This window comes from Haemaphysalis longicornis, unplaced genomic scaffold (genome assembly GCF_048455015.1).
Source record: "Haemaphysalis longicornis isolate Haplotype H1 unplaced genomic scaffold, Haemaphysalis longicornis Haplotype H1 scaffold_6, whole genome shotgun sequence".
NCBI lineage: Eukaryota > Metazoa > Arthropoda > Arachnida > Ixodida > Ixodidae > Haemaphysalis > Haemaphysalis longicornis.
Genome location: NW_027526407.1, coordinates 183,375,425 through 183,399,350, shown reverse-complemented (window position 1 = coordinate 183,399,350; position 23,926 = coordinate 183,375,425). Strand labels below are relative to the sequence as shown.

The window sequence follows — 23,926 nt, the reverse complement described above, 5'->3', positions numbered from 1 at the left end:
TCAATCTTGACCAACCCCGGACCAAACCCAACACATCGGTTTTTATCCTAAAAACCATGCCTCCAAAGGGGGCCTTCAAAAAAGAGCGAAACCCCTCTTCAACATAAATTATATGGAGCACAAATTGGCTGCAAGAACCAAACAATACTAAACATGTTTCCACCCGTGATCCAAAAGCCCCAAATTTCTCTCTCATGCAACTCGTATTAGGTTTTATGCCTACTTTATTCCAACCAACAAGCAAAGACAATACATCTGCTACCCAAAGTCACTGACCGCGCGAAGTAGTCACTCCCTTACGTTGAGCGGGTGGCATCTGCTCAAAAGCCAAATCCACACGCTTAGAGCGGTCCTCGAGCAGCTAAAATGTAAAGTGTACTTACCCTGCCGCCCCGCATTTGTCCGCGCGTGTTCGCGGGCACAAGAAAGGAGCTGTGGCTAATCCACTCCGAGACTAAGGGACGAAGCTGCGTGCCGGCGACTCGCGGGAAGAGCTGCTTTAAGCCCGGCGACCATACTCGAGGCGAATTACCCATCAACGAACAGCACCGACGCCGGATTCGCAAATCCTCAAAAACTACGCTGCGTGCGTGTTCCACACTAAGAGACGGCACCCTTTCGCTTCCCGTCAGCTCGTCCACCTTGATAAGGAATTACTGAGTCACTTCCCAATTTCGGCAAGGCATAATAGCGGCGATACGCGCTCTCCGAGGAGGACCCTCTGCGCGGAGGCTGTTTTTCCTCCTGTGCACCCATCCGCCGTTCACTAAGACTGCCCGATCGAGCTGACCGCATACCACCGCAACAAAGGCACTCCGTCTAAGCACCGCCGTGCTTTACCACACAAAAGAAAGAAACACAAAGCATGCAGTAGGCGTCCGCCAACTTCCCGTCCCTGTTGTTGCATGAAAGCAACGCAGCATGACAGCTACAAGCGGAGGTGACGCCGATACATGAGACACCGGCGGCTTTTGTCATTTAAATTAGGAGCCCAAAGTTAACAGCAAGGTAGGATGCCCTGTTACATGTAAATATACTGTTCGAAGTGCGTTTTTTAAGAAGCTTTGTTATTGCGATCAGGTTCGATGGTGATAACTGCATAAGTTTTACCGAAATTCAAACTTGGTCCACAAGAATTCGAAGCAATTTAAATATATCGGAGGTGTATTTTTTGGGGCGAGGCAGTAGAAATGGTAAGCGAATAGCACTACTTACTCCAAGATATGACCGCGCATCCCAACCCTGAGGCAGAGATAACTGCAAAATACGACCACTCTACGAACCGGCCCTGCCGTTAAACCTTGTATTATTTGGATTACCGGACGCCGACGGCGAAACGTTGGACGAATCCTAGGGCAAGATAGTCGCATTTTGCTCCAATTATCTTATTGCTGAACAATAATACCCCTGACATTCAACGCACGCCCAGGCTAGGACGTTTTCGCCCGGAAAAAAATCGGCTCTTTATCACTAAACTTACGCACTTAAAAGGTAAGTAAAAAATTATTTCAGCTGGACCAAGACTTGAGGGTGTGTCATTCTTTATTCTTAGGGATTTCTCTCAACGCACACTAGTCCGCAAGAACGTGCGTGCACACGGCGCTTATTCCAACGCCTGCTTCAAAATACGCTTTGATGGCTCATAATAGGCGACAAACATTTCATGTACAATGCGGAGTCCGAAACCATCGTCGATCTGATATCACAGAGGTCCGAGAGTGCTTCAAGCCTTTACCTCGCCAGTCCCCATAGTCATCATATTCGAGTATTCTTACCTACAACCCCACCTTTCAGGCAACCGCGGACATTTCAGCTGAAGTCTCATTTCCAGCGATGTCCGAGTTGCCTGGTACCCAACAAACGTTCACATCAAGATTTGCTCAACATGCCGACATAATTGTCTTAAGAAAAAGATTGCTGAATTATTTTCCACATTTTTTGGGCATAATAACGTCCGTGTAACACTTAAAGAATAGGTGTAAATGACGGAGTTTGGAATATGACGTTTCACAATGTGATTTACAGCAAGCAAAACTTCATAAGCGTCTGTTTGAAGAAGCTACAAGTTACATTCATGAATTCAGAAACATCAAAATTGGATTCATGCACAGCACATGAAACCGTGGAGACAGTTTTAGAGGCGTCGCTTGAAATTCTGTACACTGGTACTTCTCCTGAAGTGACGGAAAGTGCTGCAGAAGAGCATTCTCGAGTACTCTATTTTTGTCAAGATGAAAGACAAGTCGTGCGACACAGCGCGAAGCTTCCATGGCGCCATAAAATCAATGCATGATGATTTGAAGGTGTTTAAAAAGGGGACGGAGCCACCTCCTCTCTCACTCTTTGTGTGAAGGGAGCAGAAATGAATGGGCCATTTAAAAAGATTGAAGATGTGAGTGTATCCATACAAACATGTTTGAAAGCATGGTTATCTATTGATGAGATTTTAGAAGCATATAAAATAATAACATAAGTTCGCTGGAGCACAAGGCACCATTCCTCGCATTCGACATACAGGCTTTGGACAGGGCCTGTACGGGCAGGGCTTGTACATGCACTGTAAAGTATATACGTTCGTATCAGTCATAAATCTCACTAAAATTTTTGTTACGGAAGTATCCCAATAAAGTCTTGCTATAAAAACAAAAAACAAAAGAGTTAAAGTAATTTTAGCTTTTCGTGTAGATCATTTCAATATTTGGGTTATCAGCCTACTCACTGTTGCTACAATATTTTTGTACACGATCACGAAGGCAAAACGTTTTCGTATTGCTCCATCGGCCGGCAGGAGACACATAAATGTACAATATTTTCAGAAAAATATTGTTGACAGTGCTTTTCCCCTTTGCAACATACAAGCGTCTTAAATTTTCTTTTATTCTTTTATTCTATCCAAGATTTTCTATAAAACTACTTTTAAGAAAGTACTTTGTGTAAACGCTCAAAAGAGAGCGCTCAAATTCTAAGTCAAGATTAAACGGCTTCACCAATTGGTTTGTGTTATTTATTAGTGCTACATGCACTGTCGAATATTTCTTCCGCTTAAATATTCATTTTTGTCTCCGAGAGACGTGTAAGCGTTATTTTCTAAAAAAGATGAACATTTTCTCAAGCAAGAACTACAACTTGATATATCAACAAAAAATCACGGCAAAACTGCCCACACGTGGTATTATGTCACAAAATATTGAAACATTTGTGCCTTCGGAGGAAAATTCCAGAGCAAAGACGCCAGTGCTCCTATAAATGTTGTCCTATAGCGATTCATTCATTGTGCCACAAAACTACTTGTTCAACGATCACAAAAATGATTTAAAGAACCTCACCATTTTCAAAACCTCGGCGTTTTTATGGCCTGCTGCTTTAAGTACCTTCCGCATCGAGTATGGAGAGCTCCAGACACAGTTCAAATTCTTGGTTTCGAAGTCCTATAGGCGCATTTCACGTCATTCCGGAAGCGCCAAACGTTTTATAAAACCTTTTGCGGAACTACAAAAAACACTCTTTGGGAGGAAGGCTGCCAACAAAACTTCAGCTTTGCGTAAGTGTGTGTTAAACATAATGCGAGATTTTGTTTGGCTAGAGCTAAGTTTAACATTAGTGAAACAAAGTGAGGAGCCTGGGCAGTTTGGTGGAAACAAATAGCCGTTTATTGAGCTTAAGTGTACTCGTCCTTGGGGGTCAAGCAGAATTTTCCGTTGTCTTGGAAATCCAAGCAATCCAAACCGTAGCAGCAATCCCTGTGACGGTAACACTGAAATAACCACGTCAAGCATAAAAAACTCCGAATACAAACATAAATAATGTTCAGAATGAAAAATGGCTTGAAGAAAGTGCGATGAATTGAGTTTCTTTATTAGTGTGTAAACTGCAAGTTCTTGCATTATTCAGAAACACCCCAATTTCTGAAACGTAAAATATTTTGGCAAAACAGTATCCTATAAATTGCACTTGCGCTGCATGCTGAAAAGCGCACAGTATTACAGATAAAAAGACCGAGACAAAACGCGAAATAAAAGTGGATTTTTTTTTCGCGAACAAAAGTGGGTAAACTAACCTAGTACCCGTAATCAACTTAAAAACATCGGTAATTTATGGAGTGTGACGGAATGTTGTACCTTTAAAACTTCTTGTTATGCTATAGGGCATGCTCTCGCCATTAAAAAAAGTTAAACCAATGTTTTCATATTGAAAGCTAAACCTGAACTTAAGTGGTTCTCTAGCATGCAACAATTCGGCGTGTGGCCGATGATGCAATAAAGTGAATATCTTAAGTGTGGAGCTTGTTTTCAACTAACCAAAAAAACCTCGTTCGCATCATATTAGACTTCGTTGCCAATTCTGGGTGAAACAATGTAATTGTAACAATCAGTTACTCGAAAGAACATCATAAAAAACACACAGCGCGCAAGATGGCAACCAAACATTTTTCTCACATTTAGACAGGAAGGACTTCATTAAGAATGCTAAATCTCCACCATCAATGTTTTCACCTTGCAGTGACAGCTTCCTGCCCCTCAATGCAGAGGGCACAACTGAAACCGACAGGACTGAAAATCCTGTCAGCGTTTGACAACCGAACCCAAACAGTACTCCGTGATCGAACACTATCTCGGCATAGACTTTCAGCATACTGAAGTACAACCGGGCCGTGCCCTGTATGTCAGCGTGACTAATGAGCAAACTGTGCATTTCAGGGAAACCAAAGCAGATGATGGTACGATGGTAAGAGAGAATGGGTGTGCTTTGCGCAGCGCTCTTGGCTCACCTTGCGCGGTATGCTTCAAGTTTTTAAGCAAGAATTTCTCTAAGCGACATGGGTGACGTGTTTGCTGTCACCACTTTGCAGCGAACTCAAAGACGCCATCAAGCAATCGCTCTCTTCCATGTCAACGCTGCGCTGTCGAGCCCAAAACACAGAATTCGCTGCTTTGTTAAACAATGGCAGCTTGTATTTTCTGCCGAACTCAGCATTACAAGAAAAGTTTAGGGCGAAGCTCCGAATGCTCGCTGAGGAAGGAGGCGGTCCTGCTCCAGAGAAACCTCACCACGTGTCTTCAGCAGAGTGTGAAGCCAGCACGGACACGATTTGAACACATGCAAGATCACTAAAGCACACATCCTTCCATCGTGCCGTTTCTTCATATAACTAGTAACCCCTTCTGCACGTGTCTGTGCGTGGCCGCTTGAAAGGATCAGCCCCCGCGGAAGCCTGGAGCACCGGCTGTCAGCATGCAAGCTGTGTGCCGCAAACGTAGCCCGCAGTTCTGGAAGGAATTGTGGCCCGAATCACATGAAGATATTGAACAAAATATAATAGCGTACTGCGCCCATTCCTATTGAACTTGATGCTTGTTTCTTTCCCCGACTCCATCCCTCTAGGCTTGTGATACCCGGTGGAGGTGGCGGTGTATGCGGACCCACAGCCCCATCAAAGACAGACACACAGCCAAGGCGTACCTCCAGGTGACTCTGGGGGCAGTTGCAGTCTTCCTCGAGACCCGTGACCTGCCGCTCTCGGAGGCCAAAACGCAGTCCCTTATGCTACATTCAGGAGTATGCAGGGCTCGACGGGCAACACCGCCCATCAAACTCAACGGGCGTCCTCTTCCCTGACGGCTTGCGGATGATCAACGCTGGCTTACATGGCTGCCAACTGTTAAAAACGTCTGGGCACGTAGCAGACGGGTGCTCCAAGGGTGCGGGAGCTTCTGGCTCGAGGCAATGGCTGCTCCCACCAACCGGCGCAGCGCGTGTTTTACGGCATGGTCTTCGCAGCTGCGCTGTACGCACTTCCACTAGACTACCTGGGACCTCGATTCTGGCAGGACCTGGAGATCGACCAGCGATACGCCAACACCTGTGCTTGGGCCTCCCCTCCACGTCCGCGGTTGTGGTCAGCAAAATACGTGATAGGCAAACCCAGAGCCGCGGGTGAAGTAGAGGCGGGCCATCGAGTCAAATTCGGGAGGCTGGGAATTCTAACAATGTCGTTATGTTTAGAAGCACTCTAAGCTCGACTCCACTTTAGAGATATCCCGCAAATTCAGAGAAAAGCATATCCTGATTGAAATCTAGGATCAACCACAGATTCTTAAATGAACATCTTTGACCAACATTGAGGGTACTATTTCCGCTATCTATAGTCAAGAAACAGGAATGCTGATGATGGTTCGTTTGAACTAAGAATGACAACACTGTTGCAAGCAATCGGAAAAACATCGATAGAATTTGCATTGTGACTGACGCTGACGTAACCCAAAAAGTGCAATCCCTGCTGACATCTAGGTGGCAAAGTAAGGCCCAATCAACATGCAATACAAGAAATTAGCATTTCCAGAAGATGTGGGATTTTTTTCCAGTGAAAAAAGCGTAATCTCAGCCATTCATTATATCGCTAGCTCTCTATTACACAATAGGATCATGTTTTATATACCCTAGTCAAACAAATTTATTTTTAAGCCACGTGATGTTTTCAAAAATGTGGTATCCCCCAGATAGCGACGTGATAGTAGTGCGATGTTACAAACACTACTTTTTTAATTGGGCAAAATTACGTGGTGGAGGAGTACTGATGCATCTTCGCCCGGGGTAGGTCTTGTGAAATTACCACACAATTCAAGTGTAGTACTTCTGACTAAGAAATACAGTAGTTACAACACAAAAGCGAGCGTTTTCCGCTAGTTTTACGTGCGTTCATTGTGATTATGAAACAGTTACTTGGCGACGAAACAATAAACAATACAACAGACTTAGAGCAGGTGACTTAAACATAATTTTGATAGTTGGCAATAGTGTTACGCGACATTTTAGCATAAAAATCTGCGCATGCGGGTACTGCAACGCAATATCAACGCCCGATAAAGTGGCACCAATCAGTCGTTCCCGTCTTGGTGTTTTTGTCAAGATTTCGGATGCCATGGTTCAAATCGCTGGTCCCATAACATTTCATAATATGAGAATGTCCCCACATTTCGCGCTTACGCATATATCAAACCAACACCGACTTGGAGTCCTCCGTTTCCGTATAGGTAGTATTAAAACATTACCTTGGACACCTTTCGGTTGAATGTGCTGGAAAAAGACTGGTAAACTGTATAAAATAGAAACAGGGCAAATGACTCAAACAACGAATTTTGGGCAGATATTCTTTCGTGCCTACAAATTATCTTTCGTTTTAAAAATAATTAAGGGTAAAAAATATTAGGACGGCTTTGATAGGTTTCTATCATAAAAATATTCGTAAAAACAAATCTTTATAAGCCGTGTTTGTATACGCCAGATTTCTCATCAACTGTCTGAAATTTAAAAATATACACCTAAATAAACAGTTCAACGAAGAAAAGGAACCATGATGTGGTATGAACAGCCCTTCCTACACGATACTGAACAAAAAAGTAATAATGTTTTGAAAATTATCGATAAAAGCTTGAAAAGGCAGGAAAAATACGGAGGCAATGATAGAGCTACGAGTACCAAATAAATGGCTAACAGGAGTAGCACTAGCAGAATATTTCAATTTCCATTTTGTGAACCTCGTGAACAACATCAAATTGCTCTCGAATTACATACAAACCAATTACCACGGTATTTCCTTGAAGAAAACTACTAAGAAATTCTGCCGCACGTTCACTGCATTAAATACACAAGGGCTACAGAGGTACTATCGCCCCTGTTTCGCAAGTACAGCCCACTTATCTGCTGGGTGATGCGGAGCAGGAACCTTGTGTGACTTGCAACGCTTTGGAAAGCCCGTCTGTGATCACTCATTTTTACGAAAACACCTTTTGCGCCGCGTGTCCGCCGCGCCGAGACGATTACGACGACGAAGGCGGAACCACGAGGCGCACGCTCACGTGCGCTTGTGCTGGAAGAATAAAAAATCTGTTCGAGCCCAAACGCTGTCGTGGCTGGTTGTCACTGCGCCGGTCACGACATGATTTGGTTATGTGGACCGAATTCGCCTCTTCTGACCGCGCCATGTCGGACCCTTCGGCTTCGCCGGATTCTGCGGGTCAACTACAGCCCGGCGCAGCTCCCCCCGCCCACGAAGCAGCTCCGCCTGCTCACGCCAAAACCACAGCTGAGCGCAGCACTACGCTACCCCCGTCTTGGACTCGGAACCCGCGGACATGGTTCACGCAAGTTGAAGCGCGCTTCCGTCTGAATCGCATTACCAGCCAGGAGACGAAATATAACAGCGTCGTGACCTCCTTGCCAGGCAGCATCGCGGACGAGCTAGCCGACATCCTCGATGCCCCACATCCTGAAGCGTGGTACGACCACCTAAATGCAGCGATCATCCAACGAAAGTCGACGTCGGAGCGCAGCAGGCTGCAGCAGTTTCTGAACAGCGATGCTCTCGGTGACAGGAGACCCTCGCAGTTGCTACATCGCATGCGACAGTTTTTTGGCGATCATGGCCAGGACCTCAACAATCCACTTCTTCGGGACCTCTTCTTTCAACGCCTCCCCCAGAACAAGGTATTGGTACTTGCGGCAGCCGCTCACATGCCACTCGACCAACTCGCGGAACTGGCTGACCGCACCGCGGACTATTCCCGGTCCCCAATGTGGGAACGGCGTGCAGAAAAGGAGGAGAAAGAGGTAGTTCGGGGCACGTGCAGCGTGTTCGCGCTGGAACGAGACGAGGGACTGTGGCAGTGCGTGCCTGGGCTTCGAAGAGATCGGACGTCTGAGGACGGGTTCGGTTCTGACCTGACTAAAGGTGTGGTTTCTGGGGACTCGGTGTCTTTCTTGGGAGCCGCGGCCGGGCGCTAAAACCCCGGTACCACATTTGGGGCCCTGAACGTGGGGCCGGCCGTTGGTTCTCGGGAAAGACATTGTGGTCTTCTTCCTCTTTGTTCTAGAGCGTTCGCTGTTCACGTTGCAGGTGTCTGAGGTATTCCCCGGTAATTCTCTGGAGATTTTTGTGTCGCTTTTCTCGCAAACAGTGTCATTTCCTTTGTGATAGCGCGGCGGCGATAATCGCTGTGTGCCTTTTTTTCCGCTTCATGGTGCACTGGATTCCATCATGGAGCGTAGGCCTCGCCAGGGTGCAGCCACGCCTTCTGCTTGACGGAGCCTCTCGGCCGATCCTCACGGTGCCGGCTTTGGATCGGATGCCTCGGCGGTCGTCGCTACCCTAGGCCCGATCGCACGCCTCTGCGAGAATCTTGTTAATCGCTTGGAGAATTTGCAGGTGGGGCCCGCTGGTTCCGGGCATGCGCCCCCCACGAGCCTCGAGGCTCCGCAGCGCGTGCCGGCGTTAAACCCGAGCCTTGCAGTGCCACGGTTCACGGGCTATGACTACTTCAAATCCGTGGCGGACTTCTTGAGCGATCTCAATGTTTACAAGACGGCGTCGGGTGCTTCGGACGAGTTCGTGTTTACCCGTGTCCTGCCGGTTGCCGTCGAGGCATCGGCTGGTCGTTGGTGGCTCATCCAGACCCCGTTCGCGTCCTGGGCCGACTTCGAGGCCCGCTTTCGCGAGGAGTTCTTCCCTCCCGACTACGACTACCGCATCCGCCATGAGCTGGAGGCACGTACGCAGCACCCGCGCGAGGGCTTGCTCGAATACATTCGAGCTATCTAGAAGCTCTTCAAGCGAGCTATCCCGGGTGCGTCTGACGCGGAAATGGTAAAGCACGTCTTGCGGCGTTGCCATCCGCGCTTCCGACCTTTCCTGCACGGTCGTGATTACTCCAGTTTGTAGGAGATGGCTCGATCAGCTCGAGCAATCGAGGACGCTCTGATATCAGAGCTGAGTTATGTACCCCCTCCGCCAGTAGGGGAGGCACTGGAGCCAGCTTGCGCATGGAGAGACACCTATGAGACTTCGCCACAGCGAAGTCCACAGCCGAAGACGGCAGCGGCGGGCTTCAATTCCCCCGCAAACGAGGTCCTTCTGCCCTTGGCGACAGGCAGTTGGAGCGCGGAAGACCACTATTATGGTGCAGCTCACGGCGGGAACTCCCCGCAGCGGTTAGAGCCAGGGTTCCTGCGTTGGGAAAACAGGCCCTCTTTACTGGCAGGCTCACCGCTCCCCGACCCGAGTCTCTTCCTTGGGGGTCGGCAACGAAATCCTCCGAACTCCAGAGGTCCTTCTCGTCCGGTCGTCGAGACGGGAGGGTCGTGGGGCTACGTGCCCAATGGAAATTAAGCTGGCGGCTGTTACCGATGTGAACAGCCTGGACACTTCCGTCGTGAGTGTCCTGAGGTGATGGCTCGTCGCCAAAATATCAACAGCCATCAGGCAAACGAGTACGGCCCGCGATGCTAATGGCCACCAAAGCATCGCTATGGGCGCCGGATATGACGAACGGCGAAAACTTGTGTTTTTCACCCTCTGCTTGTCGTGTTGAAGCGCCGGCGCAGCCCATAGCCCCGCATGTTTCTGTTTACGTGGTTGGAGCGGACTTTGACGCTTTGATTGGCACTGGCGGCAGTTTGTCGCTAATTGGCGATACAGTGTTTGAACTTTGCCGAGCACGTGGTGTCAAGTTGCGCAAATGCAGCACCCGTTTGCAAGTGGCCAATGGTGCTGTTGTTCAAGCATGTGGTGCTGTGCGCTTGCGCATTTCTTACGCAAGCAGAAGGTGTCGGCAGCGCTTTACGTACTGCCCGGTTTTGGCGGTGCCCATGATTTTGGGCAGGGAATACATTATTCGCGAGGGCCTCCTGCTTGACTTGGCGGGTGGTGGTTACAGATTGGGCAATGACGCAGAATTGATACCTTTTGTGGCGTCAACGCATATCTGTACGGTGCCAAGGTCAGCCGCAGTCCAACGAAATCGGTGTTGCCTGAGGGAATGAGGCAGTTACTTGAGGAGTGTCCTTGCAGTGACTATGAGAGGGAGCAGCTCGCCTATGTGCTGGAGCCGTTTGCCCAAATGTTCACGGAGGCCCTTGGGCGGACAACCGTCCTTCAACATCGCATTGACATGGGAGACGCCCCTCCTTGGAGCTGCAATCCACGGCCGCTCAGCATTCCGAAGAAGTTGAAACTGGATGTCGTCCTTGACGAGATGCTGAACACGGGGGTTGTGCGGCCGTCGCAGAGCGCCCATGCATCTCCAGTCGTGTTGGCGCCAAAAAAAGACGGCAGTGTGCGTCTCTGCGTGGACTACCGTCGTCTCAACGATGTAACTGTAAGAGACGCATATCCTTTTCCTGCCTTAGAAACCATCATTTCCTCGCTTGGTGGTGCCCGCGTGTTTACCACTCTAGATTGCTCACGCGGCTTTTTGCAAATTGAAATGCACCCTAATGATATTCCAAAACAGCTTTCACATGCTACAGGGGTCTTTTCGAGTTTGTGCGCATGCCGTTAAGGCTGAAGAACTCCCCGAGCTCGTTTAAAAGAATAATGGACATCGTCCTTGACGATGTACGTTATAAGTACGCGATGGCCTATACGGATGACGTCGTCGTGTTTTCGCGCACCTTTGAGGAGCATCTCGTGCATCTCAGAGATGTGCTTGACCGCATGAAACGCACCGGTCTCACAATCAATCCTTAAAAGGTCCAACTCGCGACAAGAAAGTTGACTTGTTCGGCTTTGTCGTGGACAAGGGAGAGCTTCGTCCTAACGATGCCAAACTGAAAGCAATTACATAGTATCTGTGCTCGCGTGACGTTAAGAGCTTGCAGCCCTTCTTTGGCATGATAGCCTTTTAACGCAGCTTCATCCCTCATTGTGCGGAGCTATCACGTCCGCTAAACAAGCTACGACGGAAAGGCGTGAAATGGCAATGGGAAGAGGCTGAACAGCAAGCTTTTGAAGCACTGTCTCGCGCAATCGCGGCAACAGCGGCGTTAAGGATACCGGACCTTAACAAACTATTTGTGCTGCAGAACGATGCCAGCGACTATGGACTGGGTGCAGTGTTGATGCAGGAGTTTGAGGGCGTTCTCCGTCCGGTCGCATTTGCTAGCCATACGCTCACTCCGGCTGGACGCAATTACATGGTCACAGAACGTGAGTGTCTAGCAATTGTGTTTGCACAAAAGAAATTTTACATGTATCTTGACGGTGCCTCTTTCACCATTCAGACAGACCACATGGCGTTAACGTGGCTGCAGCGTTTGCAGAACCCTGCTGGTTGTCTTGCGCGCTGGGTGCTTGCGTTTCAGCGCTACAATTTTACTATCCAGCACAGGAAGAGTTCGCAGAACCAAGTCGCTGATGCGCTATCGCGCGCGCCCCTGCCGCCATCTTCGGACGCAGAAGCGCCGGCGCTGGTGGCTGCAGTGGATGCTGATGCACCCTGGGGTACGCTGGTGAGCAGGGTAGAACTTCTCGCGGCGCAACGTGCCGATGGACTCTGCTGTAAGATCATTCAGCACGTCGGGGCACAGGGCGTAGCTCCCACCAGCAACAGCGGTGAGTTTGATACATATGTGTTGGCGGAAGACGGTCTCCTGCTACGGTATATCCCGCAGGACGATGACGAAGCTAATTCCCCATTGCGCGCTGTTGTACCGCGTAAGCTTCGGAGAGCTTTCATCCGTTACTTTCATGATTCAGCTCTGGCTGGACACAGCTCTGGCAGCAAAACATATGAGAAGTTATGTCGGACTGTCACGTGGCCGGGAATGAGGCAGGATGTGCTGCGGTACGCCAGCAGCTGTCACGTGTGTCAGACAGCGAAACCCCGAGTTGGTTGCCCGCCCGGGTTGATGCAGTCTTTTGAGGGTAAGAGCCCCTGGCAAATCGTTGCTTGCGATATCATGGGCCCTTACCCCCGCAGCCCGCGTGGGAATTGTTATTTGTTTGAGGGGACGGACCATTTCACGAAGTGGGTAGAGCTGTTCCCGCTACGTACCGTAAATACACCGAATGTATGGAGGTGCCTAATGGAAGTGTTTTCGCGCTTTGGGTTCCCCGCACAGCTTATAACGGATCATGCTACGTATTTTACGAGCAAATTGTTTGAGTACAACTGCCGAGCTGTAGGCGTGAAACACAAACGCACGACCACCTATCACCCTCAGGCAAACACAACTGAGCGTGTGAATCGCAACCTCAAGGCGATGGTAATTGCTCATACGGAGCAACACAACGATTGGGATGCTAAGCTGCCTGAGATTGCATTTGCCACTCGCACCACGATGAATCGTTCAACCGGGTTTACGCCGGGTTATCTGAATTACGGTAGGGAGATGCCTTTTCCTCTCGACAGGACGCTTCCAGAAACGGACGCGGGTTCTGGTCTGCCGCCTCTGGCCGTCCGCCAGCGCCTGCGTGACGCGATACAGGCTGCCCGGGAGCAGCTTGATGTTGCTCCTCTCCAGCAGGCGGAGCAGTACAGCCAGGGTCGTCGAGATGTTCAGCTTGCGGTTGGCGATATGGTTCTCCGTTGCACTCATCCGCTGAGCGACGCTTTACGCAAGTTTTCCGCGTCGCTAGCTCCTAAATGGGAGGGCCCTTTTACCGTAAGCGAGAAGCTGTCTTCCATCACGTATCTTTTACGCAACAACAGGACAGGTAAAAACATGCAGACCCGGGTTATATAGCCGACCTTAAACGGTACCATGCAGAATGATCATGTTTCTCTTTTCAGAGGATGCCTTCGCCTAGCCTTGCGTATGGGGGCTAGCAAAATAACAGAATTAGTTTTTTTTCTTTTACTATCCACATTTTCTTTTTTCTCCTCTGTTTATTCTTGACCTGCCTTTTCTTTAAAGCCTTGATCAGTCCTTTATGGTTTTTGTGGGGTTCACCTGTTCCGTAGTACCAGCTTGGCTTCGTCTTTTTTGTTCCCTTTCAAAATTTTATTTTTTATGTTCTTCTATACACTCTCGTAGATGGCCCCGCCACCACGCAATCTTCCTGGGCCATCTCGGGGATGAGGTCATTCTGCGTACGCACAGGCCCGTTTCCATCCCTGGCTTCCACGGGCGATACGTCACCGCCCTCCAACACTTCGCACCGTGGCCACTTGGACGGTCGTGGAGGCAGATCCCTCGGTTGGCTGGGTGTCCCGCCACCCCTGGGAACTCCAGCCCCGTCCTGAACGTGGGGATCCAGCGGCCGATGTCCCAGATTCTTTCCGGTGCCGTTTAGTCTCGGATCGACATCCCCAGGAACCTCCATCTATCTACACGGCAGAGGAGCTCCGTAGCCTTTGCCCTTACTGCCGGGTGCCGCAAATCCATGTGCCCACGCACCTGGCAGGTTCTCTGGACCGTGACTGCATGACTGCCACCATTGCTGCATCGTCGGCCTCCGCAGGCCCCCGAACTGAAGACTCAGTCGCTTGTGCCTTTGCCCTGCTGCTTCACCACCGCCCGGACCTCCTCTACGACCCTCTCCCGACCGACCACGTCATCGACATGCCCGACGAGTCTTGACTTTGTTTCTGGAGGGGGCAGAGTGTGGGAACGGCGCGCAGAAAAGGAGGAGAAAGAGGTAGTTCGGGGTACGCGCAGCGTGTGCGCGCTGGAACAAGACGAGTGACTGTGGCAGTGCGTGCCTGGGCTTCGAGGATATCGGACGTCTGAGGACGGGTCAGGTTCTGACCTGACTAAAGGTGCGGTTTCTGGGAACTCGGTGTTTTTCTTGGGAGCCGCGGCCGGGCGCTAAGACCCCAGTACCACACGAAGCATCGCCGCAGTCGCCGATACGCCCACCACCTCAAGGGACGACTCCAGGCTTGGTCGACTTTAGAGCCGCATTGACGAACTCAGCCATCAGCTGTCATCCCTCGCACCCCTTTTGCACCGACTGCCGACGTGCATCCCGCGACCAACGGTACTCGCCATCCCCGTCCCGTTCTTTACATCGCTCCTCTGCAACACGCGGTGAGCCTCGCCCTTCGGGCGTCTGTTGGTATCATCCTACCTTCGGCACTGCCGCTCGCAAGTGCAGTCAGCGTTGCTCATGGACGGGAAACTAGGAGACCGGACACTGGCGGCGGCAAGTGAAAGCGGTCATGCATTCAGCCGCCTCTTGTACGTCACCGACAAGGTTGCCGGCCACCGCTTCTTGGTCGATACGTGAGATGAGGTCAGCGTCATTCCGGCGTCTACACTAGACCGACGCCGCCGAGAAATGACCTCTCCGTTAATCGCCGTCAACAACTCACCGATCAACACCTACGGCCAGCGGTCGCTCACAGTCACGTTTGGCCTACGTCGCACCTTCCGGTGGCTTTTCACAAATGCCGACATCAAGCAGCCCATTCTCGGTGGTGATTTCCTGGCTTTCTAAAATCTGGCCGTCGACGTGCACTCTCGACACCACGTGGACATGACGACGAGCCTTTCAGTTCATGGCGTTTCTCCTCTGCCACGGCGACCGGACTTCGAGCCTTCGTGCCATCTTGCGTGTACGAGAAGATACTTGCAGAATGTTCCGCGATCACAAGACCCCACACGAGAAAGTCGACGGTGAAGCACACCATCACCCACCACATCATCACGAAGGGACCCCCTGTCTCCTCGAGCGCGTCGTCTCGCCGGATGGCGTTATGCCATTGCTTGTCGGGAGTCCGAGCACATGCTGGATCTGGGAATTGTCCGTTATTTCCCGAGCAACTACGCGTCAGCCCTGCATATGGTACCCAAAAAGGACGCCGGTGACTGGAGGCCATGCGGTGAATACCGTGCCCTCAATGCGATCACCGTGCCGGACCATTACCCGCTCCCTCGTTTGCATGAATTCACCGCGAATCTGGCAGGCTGCAAGATATTCAGCAAGGTAGACTTGGTCAAAGCTTTTCACCAGATACCTGTGGAGCCAGCAGACACACCGAAGACTGTCATCATTACACCATTTGGTCTCTTCGAATATGTCCGCTTGCCCTTCGGCCTGCGCAACGCCAACCAGACCTTTCAACGTGCCATCGACGAGGTTACCCGCGGTTTAGACTTTGTCTTTGCCTACCTCGATGACATCTTGATCGCAAGCTCATGACCATCGGAGCACGAAGTGCACTTGCGAGGCCTTTTCACTCGGCTTGACAAATAAGGTTAAGTCATCAACCCCCAAAAGTGTGTCTTCGGCGTGCAGATCATCGAGTTCCTGGGCTAATTGGTCACTCCACAGGGCATCAGACCTCTTGACACCAAGGGGAAGGCCATTCAGGACTTTCCACAGCCCACCTCAATTAAGAAGCTGAGCGAATTCTTGGGCCTGCTGAACTTCTATCGGCGGTTTATTCCCAACCGTGCCGAACTAGTCTAGCCCCTCACTGATCTGCTGGCCACCAAGACAGGACCTGCAGAGCACTTCGGGTTGAGCGCGCAAGCAGCGTCCTCCTTTTTTGCGGCGAGGAAAGCCCTCTCCGACGCTGCCATGCTCATACACCCCGTTGCTGAAACTCAAATTCGCCTTATCACCGACGCCTCGAGCGTGGCTGTAGGTGCTGTGGTTGAGCAGTTCGTCTCCGGTTGGGAGCCTCTTAGATTCTACTCCCAGAAGCTGAAATCTGCGGAGACCAGGTACAGCATTTTCGGCCGCGAGCTACTGGTGGTCTACCTTGGTATCAGACATTTCCGGCATTTCCTGGAAGGTAGGGACTTCTACGTCCTTATAGATCACAAGCCCCTGACGTTCGCCTTCCAGCGTAACCACAGCTCGTACTCGTAGCGTGAGAGTCAACCCCTTTCCTTCGTTTCACAGTTTACTGCCGATCTCCGCCATATCAGCGGCCCGACAAACACTGCTGCTTACGCACTGTCTGGCGTAGAAGCCCTTTCGACTTCACCCCAACCGATTTGCATGGAAGAGCTTGCTTCTGCACATCAACAAGGCCCCGAGCTCCAGCAACGCCGCTCTGAGACGTCCATGCTGACTTTCACAGACGTGCCATTCCCGTTTACCGAAGGCACAATCATATGCGAGATATCAACCGGCGTCTCCCGACCTTACGTTCCACCGGCGTTTCGTCGAGCCGTTTTCGACGCCCTACAGGGCAAGAGTCACCCCGGCGTCTAAGCAACTCAACACCTCGTCACCGCTTGGTGGTTCTGGCCCTCCATGAATGCAGATGTCCGCCGGTGGGCACGCACCTGCCTCCAGTGCCAACGTTTCAAGGTAACCAGGCACACAGTCACTCCTGCCTCGCCATTCTATCCACCGGACAGCCGTTTCGCGCACGTACACATTGACCTGGTCGGCCCCCTGACAGCGTGCGATGAGTCGCCTATTTGTTGACGTGCGTGGACCGCTTCACGCACTGGCCAGAGGCAATCCTGAGTCTTGATATCACGACAGAAACAGTCGCCAAAGCAATTGTTGGTGTTTGGCTGTCCCGTTTCGGCTGCCCTGCTGTGGTCACCACTGATCACGGGCGCCAATTTCAATCCGCCCCCTTCAACGCTCTCGCCAACTTCTTGGGAGTACGCCACATACACACCACCTGCTACCATCCGTCCGCCAACGGGATGGAGGAACGTTTACACCGTCAACTCAAGGCAGCTCTCACCACCTACGAGCCAAGAGAACACTGGGCATACCACCTTCCTCTCGGCTTGCTCGGACTACGCTCGGCTTTTAAGGCGGACCTGCGTTGCACATCGGCCAAACTGGTGTATGGCTGCCCTCTTCGTCTCCCGGGTGACCTCCTCACACCTCCGCCTGCCGATGGTCCTGCGGACCCCGTCGGTTACTTGGCTGACCTTCGTCGCCTTTTCGAGCCAATCCGGCCCGCGCTTCGTCGACAGCGCAGTGACCACTCCGTCTCCGTGAGTCAAGACCTGTCATCGTGCCCTCACGTGTTCGTGCGCCGCGACGCCGCCCGTCGACCCCTGACTCCCGCTTTCGATGGCCCATCCCGCGTCATCGAGCGGCACCCGAAGACTTTCACACTCGATATCAACGGCCGCCAAGACGTCGTCGCCGCTGACCGAATAAGGCCTGCATACCTCGCCTCTCTCCGACCTAGCCAGACCTTACCTGTCTCAACAACCATGCCCAGAACTTTGCACCATCAACCGTCGAAAGCTGTCACGTGGGCTTCAACAACAGACTCCGGCTCTACGGGGGAGCCCTAAGCGGCGAACGTCCGTCGCGCCGAGACGACGACGACGACGACGAAGGCGGAACCACAAGGCGCACGCTCACGTACGCTCGTGCTTGAGGAATAAAAAATAAGTTCGAGCCCAAGCGCTGTCGTGGCTGGTTGTCACTGTGCCAGTCACGACACGCCGATACAAAAGCGTACAATCGCCATTGATGTACGCGTGGGTGTCTCAGTTATCAAAAGGTGGCCGAACTTGTGTGACCTCATGTCGGAAACGCTGATGTTTAGTGCGAAGCTGGTGGCGTTCCCCAATCTAAAAGCTACCCTTCACCCAGCTGTTTATATACAGCAGATTGACTCTTCTTCCAGCTCATGCCAGCTCAAGGTATCACTGCGCTCACAAAGGGCATCTTCTTTTAGAGGACACGCGACTTGAGCCACTTTCAGAACACTCAGAAGCCACCACAAAATGTATTCATTAATATGCGCGCCTCTTCTAACCACGTATTCTGCACGTTCTCCAGTTTGCCGTCCCCTCTCATCCGCTCCTTCAATCTGCCCTCCTGCGCTCGGCTTCCGCTCCCGCTCTCCCCTGTACGCCGCGCTAGGCGATGCTCTCTCCAAATAACTACGGCCACATTAGCATGTCTTGTTTCATGAAAGTTTCAAACAAGAGCCACTTCGCTATTAAAAGAAAAGAAGACGAGAGAAACTATTCGCATATACCACACCTGACCAGTCGAAAGTAAAAAATCTCCTGAGCTTGCGAGAAAGAGGCGTTCCTATTATAACGGCTTTTAAATATTTTGATCTTACGTTTATAGCAAACATTAGTGTTTAAGACAAAGTCTTCTGTGATATAATGGCTGCTCAAATCGAAGAACTATTATGACCATATTGAGCATAGAAGCCTGCGCCTGCATGCATGTGATATTAGCATCATCTACAAGTCCAGCAAGAAATGCTTGAAGGCCGAATGCATCTTTGGGCACCCATCAATCTACCACCCCAGGAGTTTTATGACGATGGTGCGCTTTTCAGAACGGTGGGGGTGAGTGAACTGCAATTCCAGCAGCCCGCCGCCAACACATTACGCTTCATTATCGATTTTGTCGACGGACGCGATTTCGCCGTCCCAATGGCCTTTATTGAGCACTAATAGCTCTGTCCTAGACAGAAAAATGTCGGCTATCTGATAAAAACAAATTATTTTTTGTCCTGCCCAGGGATCTTCGTGCAAAAATTTGAGATCGTTTCATGCCCCTACTCCCCCCCCCCCCCCCCTCGTAATCGGGTAATGTTGGCACAGCAAGCAAGCCTTCTGCTAACCGGCAATGTCTTTCGAAACAACCAGAGCTGCCGTGAACACCACCAATGCAAAACGCCGCTGTCCTGCAAAGCGCCACAATATACAACGTTGTTTGTCAATAATAACACATAATGGGGAATTATTCAGAATACAAAGAAATAATATGTCGGGGTGTGTCATAGACCTTCCCTACCTAGCTTTATTTGCAGCCGATGAACCTAGGGTTTGAAAACGAAATTAGGTCTGTGCCACGAGGGAATAATCCTGCCTCATGTGACCAAGTTATTAAAATACAACAAATGCACCGGCAAACATTCAACTGCGCTACAATAAAGGTAAACATCATACTCACTCTGAAGAATTTGCCTTTGCATTTTCGGTATGCTTCAGCAAAGACGCCGTTCAGAGCAAGAAAAAAGATCACGGCCAGCAACATCCTGAAAATCTGTTCAAAATTGATACTTCGTTAGCTAATTTTGACTCACTTTGGTGGTAATAAAGTGAATACAAGCATTCAAGCCAAACTTTCCACCAGTCCTGAAAATCACTCTAAAAATCCCACCTTTGTTTTTTTTTTTTGCACAAGCGCACTCTGCGTTCCTGACAACTTGCCTTTTCTATTAAACAAAAGTTTTACACGGAAACAGGAAAATCAGTCCGCCCTTTAATTGAAGAGAGATGGCTCGGTGGTAAAACGAAGAACCTAGCAGGTATCTACCAAACTGTCTACCCAAGAGTTATACCACTACTATGATACGCGCATTTTCTCTGCTCCCGTCACGCTTCACACAAACGACGCGCCTCCAATGTGATTTTCAAAAAAAAAATTATTAAACAATTGCAGTAGTAGTGCTCTGTTTATACAATTCTGAAATGATTATTTGGTAACGTTTTAAGGATTTAGAAGCTCAGGACGATACCCTTCTTATTTGTCTAGACTGTTATTTTTATTACGTTAAGCTGGATCGGCGAATGATTATAAAGCACCTCGTGAAAATCTCATTTCTTTCTATTTAATAAAATATACGAAAGATGGTATCAACTCTTGTTATCTTATCACAAGACAGCCACAATTCTACATTATTTCCGTCCAGCTTTACGACTCTCCTGAAGATGCTTACCAAAGCCAAGTATTTTTCGAACTACTACGGGTGAAGGTGAAATATTTTACAACACTTCAATTACTCTGTGAGACCTAGAAAATATTATTCAATCAATCTGCGTAATCTTAGGCATTGAAAGATGGTAAAATCATATTTTTTGTGTCAGCACTTGGGATAATTGCGTTTTGCAAAAGCTCAAATTTTAGGTGTTACGTTAATTTTTCAAACTTGTTTAGCCTAAAGAATGATACTTCACTGGAGAAGAAAGGGTTGGTGCAAGACGTAGAATCTGAGCCCGCTCTTAGAGTAAAGCAAGTATTGCCTAAGCTTGCGGAAATCAGTTTGGACAACAACGAAAGCCCGCTTTCTTCCACTCAAAGTTAACTTGACATTAATTTACTTTTATTGTGAAGGACCTGGATAAGCATCTAACTTACTAATGGTAATGTTACAATGGAGTTCTGCACCAGAATTGCGTTTTTTATTATTTAGAGCGCAATTCGCAAGATGTGTCAATTAGTGTTTAACACGATAGCAGTAAAAGTCAATTCTGGTTTTCTTATAGAAACGTGAACAGAGACTTTTTGGCGCTTTACACCTTTGGATTTGTTTTCTTTGTGGCGCAATTTCAATAGCTAGAGGTTTTTATTTACCACCACTGGTTGCAAAAATTTATTACGGTATATATATATACACAATAATCGAAGTAATATTTTGATGAGAGTCGCAATGAAAGGAGTCGCTTGGGCAAAGAACGAATAAGCATCTATGTGTACTAAACGTATATCACTGAGCAACAACAGGAGACATCAAAAATCATTTGTGCGCGATGCGGGTGCTTATCGTAACAAAGTGGCTACATTGCTATTTGCGAGAAAGGGGGCAAGGGTGTATTTATGAGCGCTTTTATAGATTAAAATATCCCTGTAAATATTTAAATTTTTGAATAATTGCTGATATTAAAAACGTCGGTAACAGTTTTTAAAGGCGAAAGGCAAGAACACTATTTTAGATACGACTGCATCTCATTCACTCGCCTTGTCCCTCCATACGGCTTTGTTGTTGTTCGTCCACACCCCTCCCCAATCTCCTCGCCGCTCACCCCCTGTCCTCTCCTATAGCGAACACTCTCTCGCGAGGGGCATTGGATTGGATTCGATTGAATTTGCTTGGCTTGGCTTCGCTTAGCTTGGCTTGGGTTGGATTCGATTGGGTTGGATTGGGTTGGATTAAAGTGGATTCTGTTGGATTGTGTTGCGTCAACGCCGCGCCACGTTGCGTCATAGCCGCGGCATGGGGTTCAAGGCACGTTTCACGCGATGGGAGAATCAACCTAAAGGAAACAACAACGAAACCCCCTATGCATCGCATCTACACAGGGGTTCCCGCGAGGGGAGGTGGGAGAAATTTACTAGGCATACATACGTAATGCAGGTTCATATTGTTCAGTCAGAGCTGAAAGTGCAATATTTGTTAGGTTACACCGGGTACTATTATTTCCGTAATCGTTACTTTTGCGATTGCAATGAAACGATAGTTATATTTTAAATATTATCTTACGTACGCAGGCCATTTCACACTTCCCCTCAATGTTTGAAACAAAACCACTCGAAACATGGTATTTCCCCTTAAAATTCTCAGCGAACACAAGAATTGCTCTTTTTATATTGTAGCTTCGAAAACCTCCTACTGGAATAACACTTTCATAAAAAGCAGGGCTTTTTAACGAACTCGCATTTGAAAAATTTCCGATATTCCCAAGAGATATAAATTACGTATAACATTACCTGATTCTTAAATATTCCTCACGGTTGTAGACACCACCACGACGGTACAAGACCTACAGCAGAGTCAACGTGGCCACTGATCTTGGTTTGCTATTAACCGGCAAAATCTAAAGTAATAAAACAGTTACAATATTACGTGATCTTCATTCAAATGAGACACGAGAACAGCTGCAGTTTCTAAGATACAAGGCTCCATCGAGGGTATTGTTGGGTAAAACTCAGAGATTTTTTTTTTGCTTTGGTTTTTGCAGAATACTATGAAAGACACGTATCCCGTTCAGAGCAATTTTTTTCAACGCGTGGTATTAAAAGGTGCAAGTTTTGCGTCAACGCCTAAACAAAAACATTAGGCAAAATTATGAAAACAGGCACGGTGAAAAGGTTCATGTTAAAATTCTTCTGTACCAGGAATGCGTAAGAAAAAGATCCGCAGAAGTACACCGCAGAAGAAGTACACCCAGAAGTACATCCGCAGAAGTCGGAAGCGAAACTTCACGAGTTGCGCAAACTGTACCCGTGGCCCTCACATTGATTTGCGCATAAAATTATCCTGAAAGTAATGATGGTTGTTTGTGTTCCGTTTGGGAGCGGTCAGACTATGCTTTCCGCATTGCGAGAATTTATCGGAAACATAATGCTCATATTGTAGTTCACAAAATCCTAAATGGCTAGGTGAGCCAGAAAACTCACTTTGGTGCATGCGTGGGTGTCAGAGGAGAAAAAATGCTTCCCAGACAGCGTGTCTTCAAAGCTTTCTATCCCGTGAGCGATAAACTCGGCAGTATTGACGAGTTGCCAGGCCCGCCGGTGCAACGGGAGACGAAGTGACGGGAGACTTTTTTAAAATCTTTGTATAGTGTACTGTGTACCTAATGCACTTTGTACTGTGTCAGTGTACTGATTATGTTTAGTTGCCGTACCGTACAGGCAACAGTGTAAATAGATTTCACCATTGTACACCTCGCAGTATTTTTTTTTGTTTTTATTATTATTATTATAATTTTGGGTGCTTTTACACTGAACAATCGCTATCGGGAATATGATCTTGCCTGTACGCTCATCAAAAACTCCGTGTGTCACTGTATATCTCTCTTTTTTATGTGTTATTACCCTTATGTACACCTATTTTTTGGTGATTATGTGATCTAGCTGAAATTATTGTTACTTTGCATTGTATTCTTCTTGAATTGCATAAACTTGCCTTTCTGCGTCCGCCTTGCGGACGGCTGTGCCGTTTTAAGCAGGAAAAGATTTCCGCGATTTCACTTTACCGCATGTCGTTTGGGGCTTTCTTCGAACCTGTTTCATCCTCGCATTTCCCCGTTGCGGTTCCCTCGCGCCTCCCGCCTAACCCCCCGCCCTTGTCTCAATCCTCCCACTCCTTCGTCTCTTTCTTTTTTTTGTGTCTGTTAACGCTTGCACAAGACGTCCGTAATTTACTGTTCAAAACAAGAAACACAGGTCACTGACCAAGTCAAAAACAACAAATCGACGTTTCGGGAGCGCTACGGCTCCCTTGTTTGACGTTTCGGGAGCGCTACGGCTCCCTGGGCACTCCTACCTTTTATTCCTAACCAGTTATTTTCCAGTCAAAAAACAAGCAGAAAACGAGCACCTCCTAAGTCCCTCACTTTCTTGCTTGCCCGTGGTGTTTTCAGTGCCATGCAACACTTTCCTGTTACTCATAGCCTCGCCTCTCTGGATTGCACCCCCTTTCCCCTCTGTTCCCAGGCACCACTCCAACGCCCTTTTTTAACA

The 23,926-nt window shown here is 48.9% G+C and overlaps 1 long non-coding RNA gene across 1 annotated transcript; it reads right to left on the bottom strand.

Annotated features, from left to right (window-relative positions):
- Positions 1–3,629: 3,629 nt before the first annotated feature.
- On the bottom strand, positions 3,630–22,272 carry LOC144142097 (uncharacterized). The gene is made up of 4 exons (XR_013316828.1): positions 22,169–22,272; positions 21,807–21,836; positions 19,631–19,723; positions 3,630–3,754 (listed from the first exon to the last, which is right to left on the bottom strand). It is a non-coding gene; the product is annotated as an uncharacterized LOC144142097 (long non-coding RNA).
- Between the last annotated feature and the right edge of the window lie 1,654 nt (positions 22,273–23,926).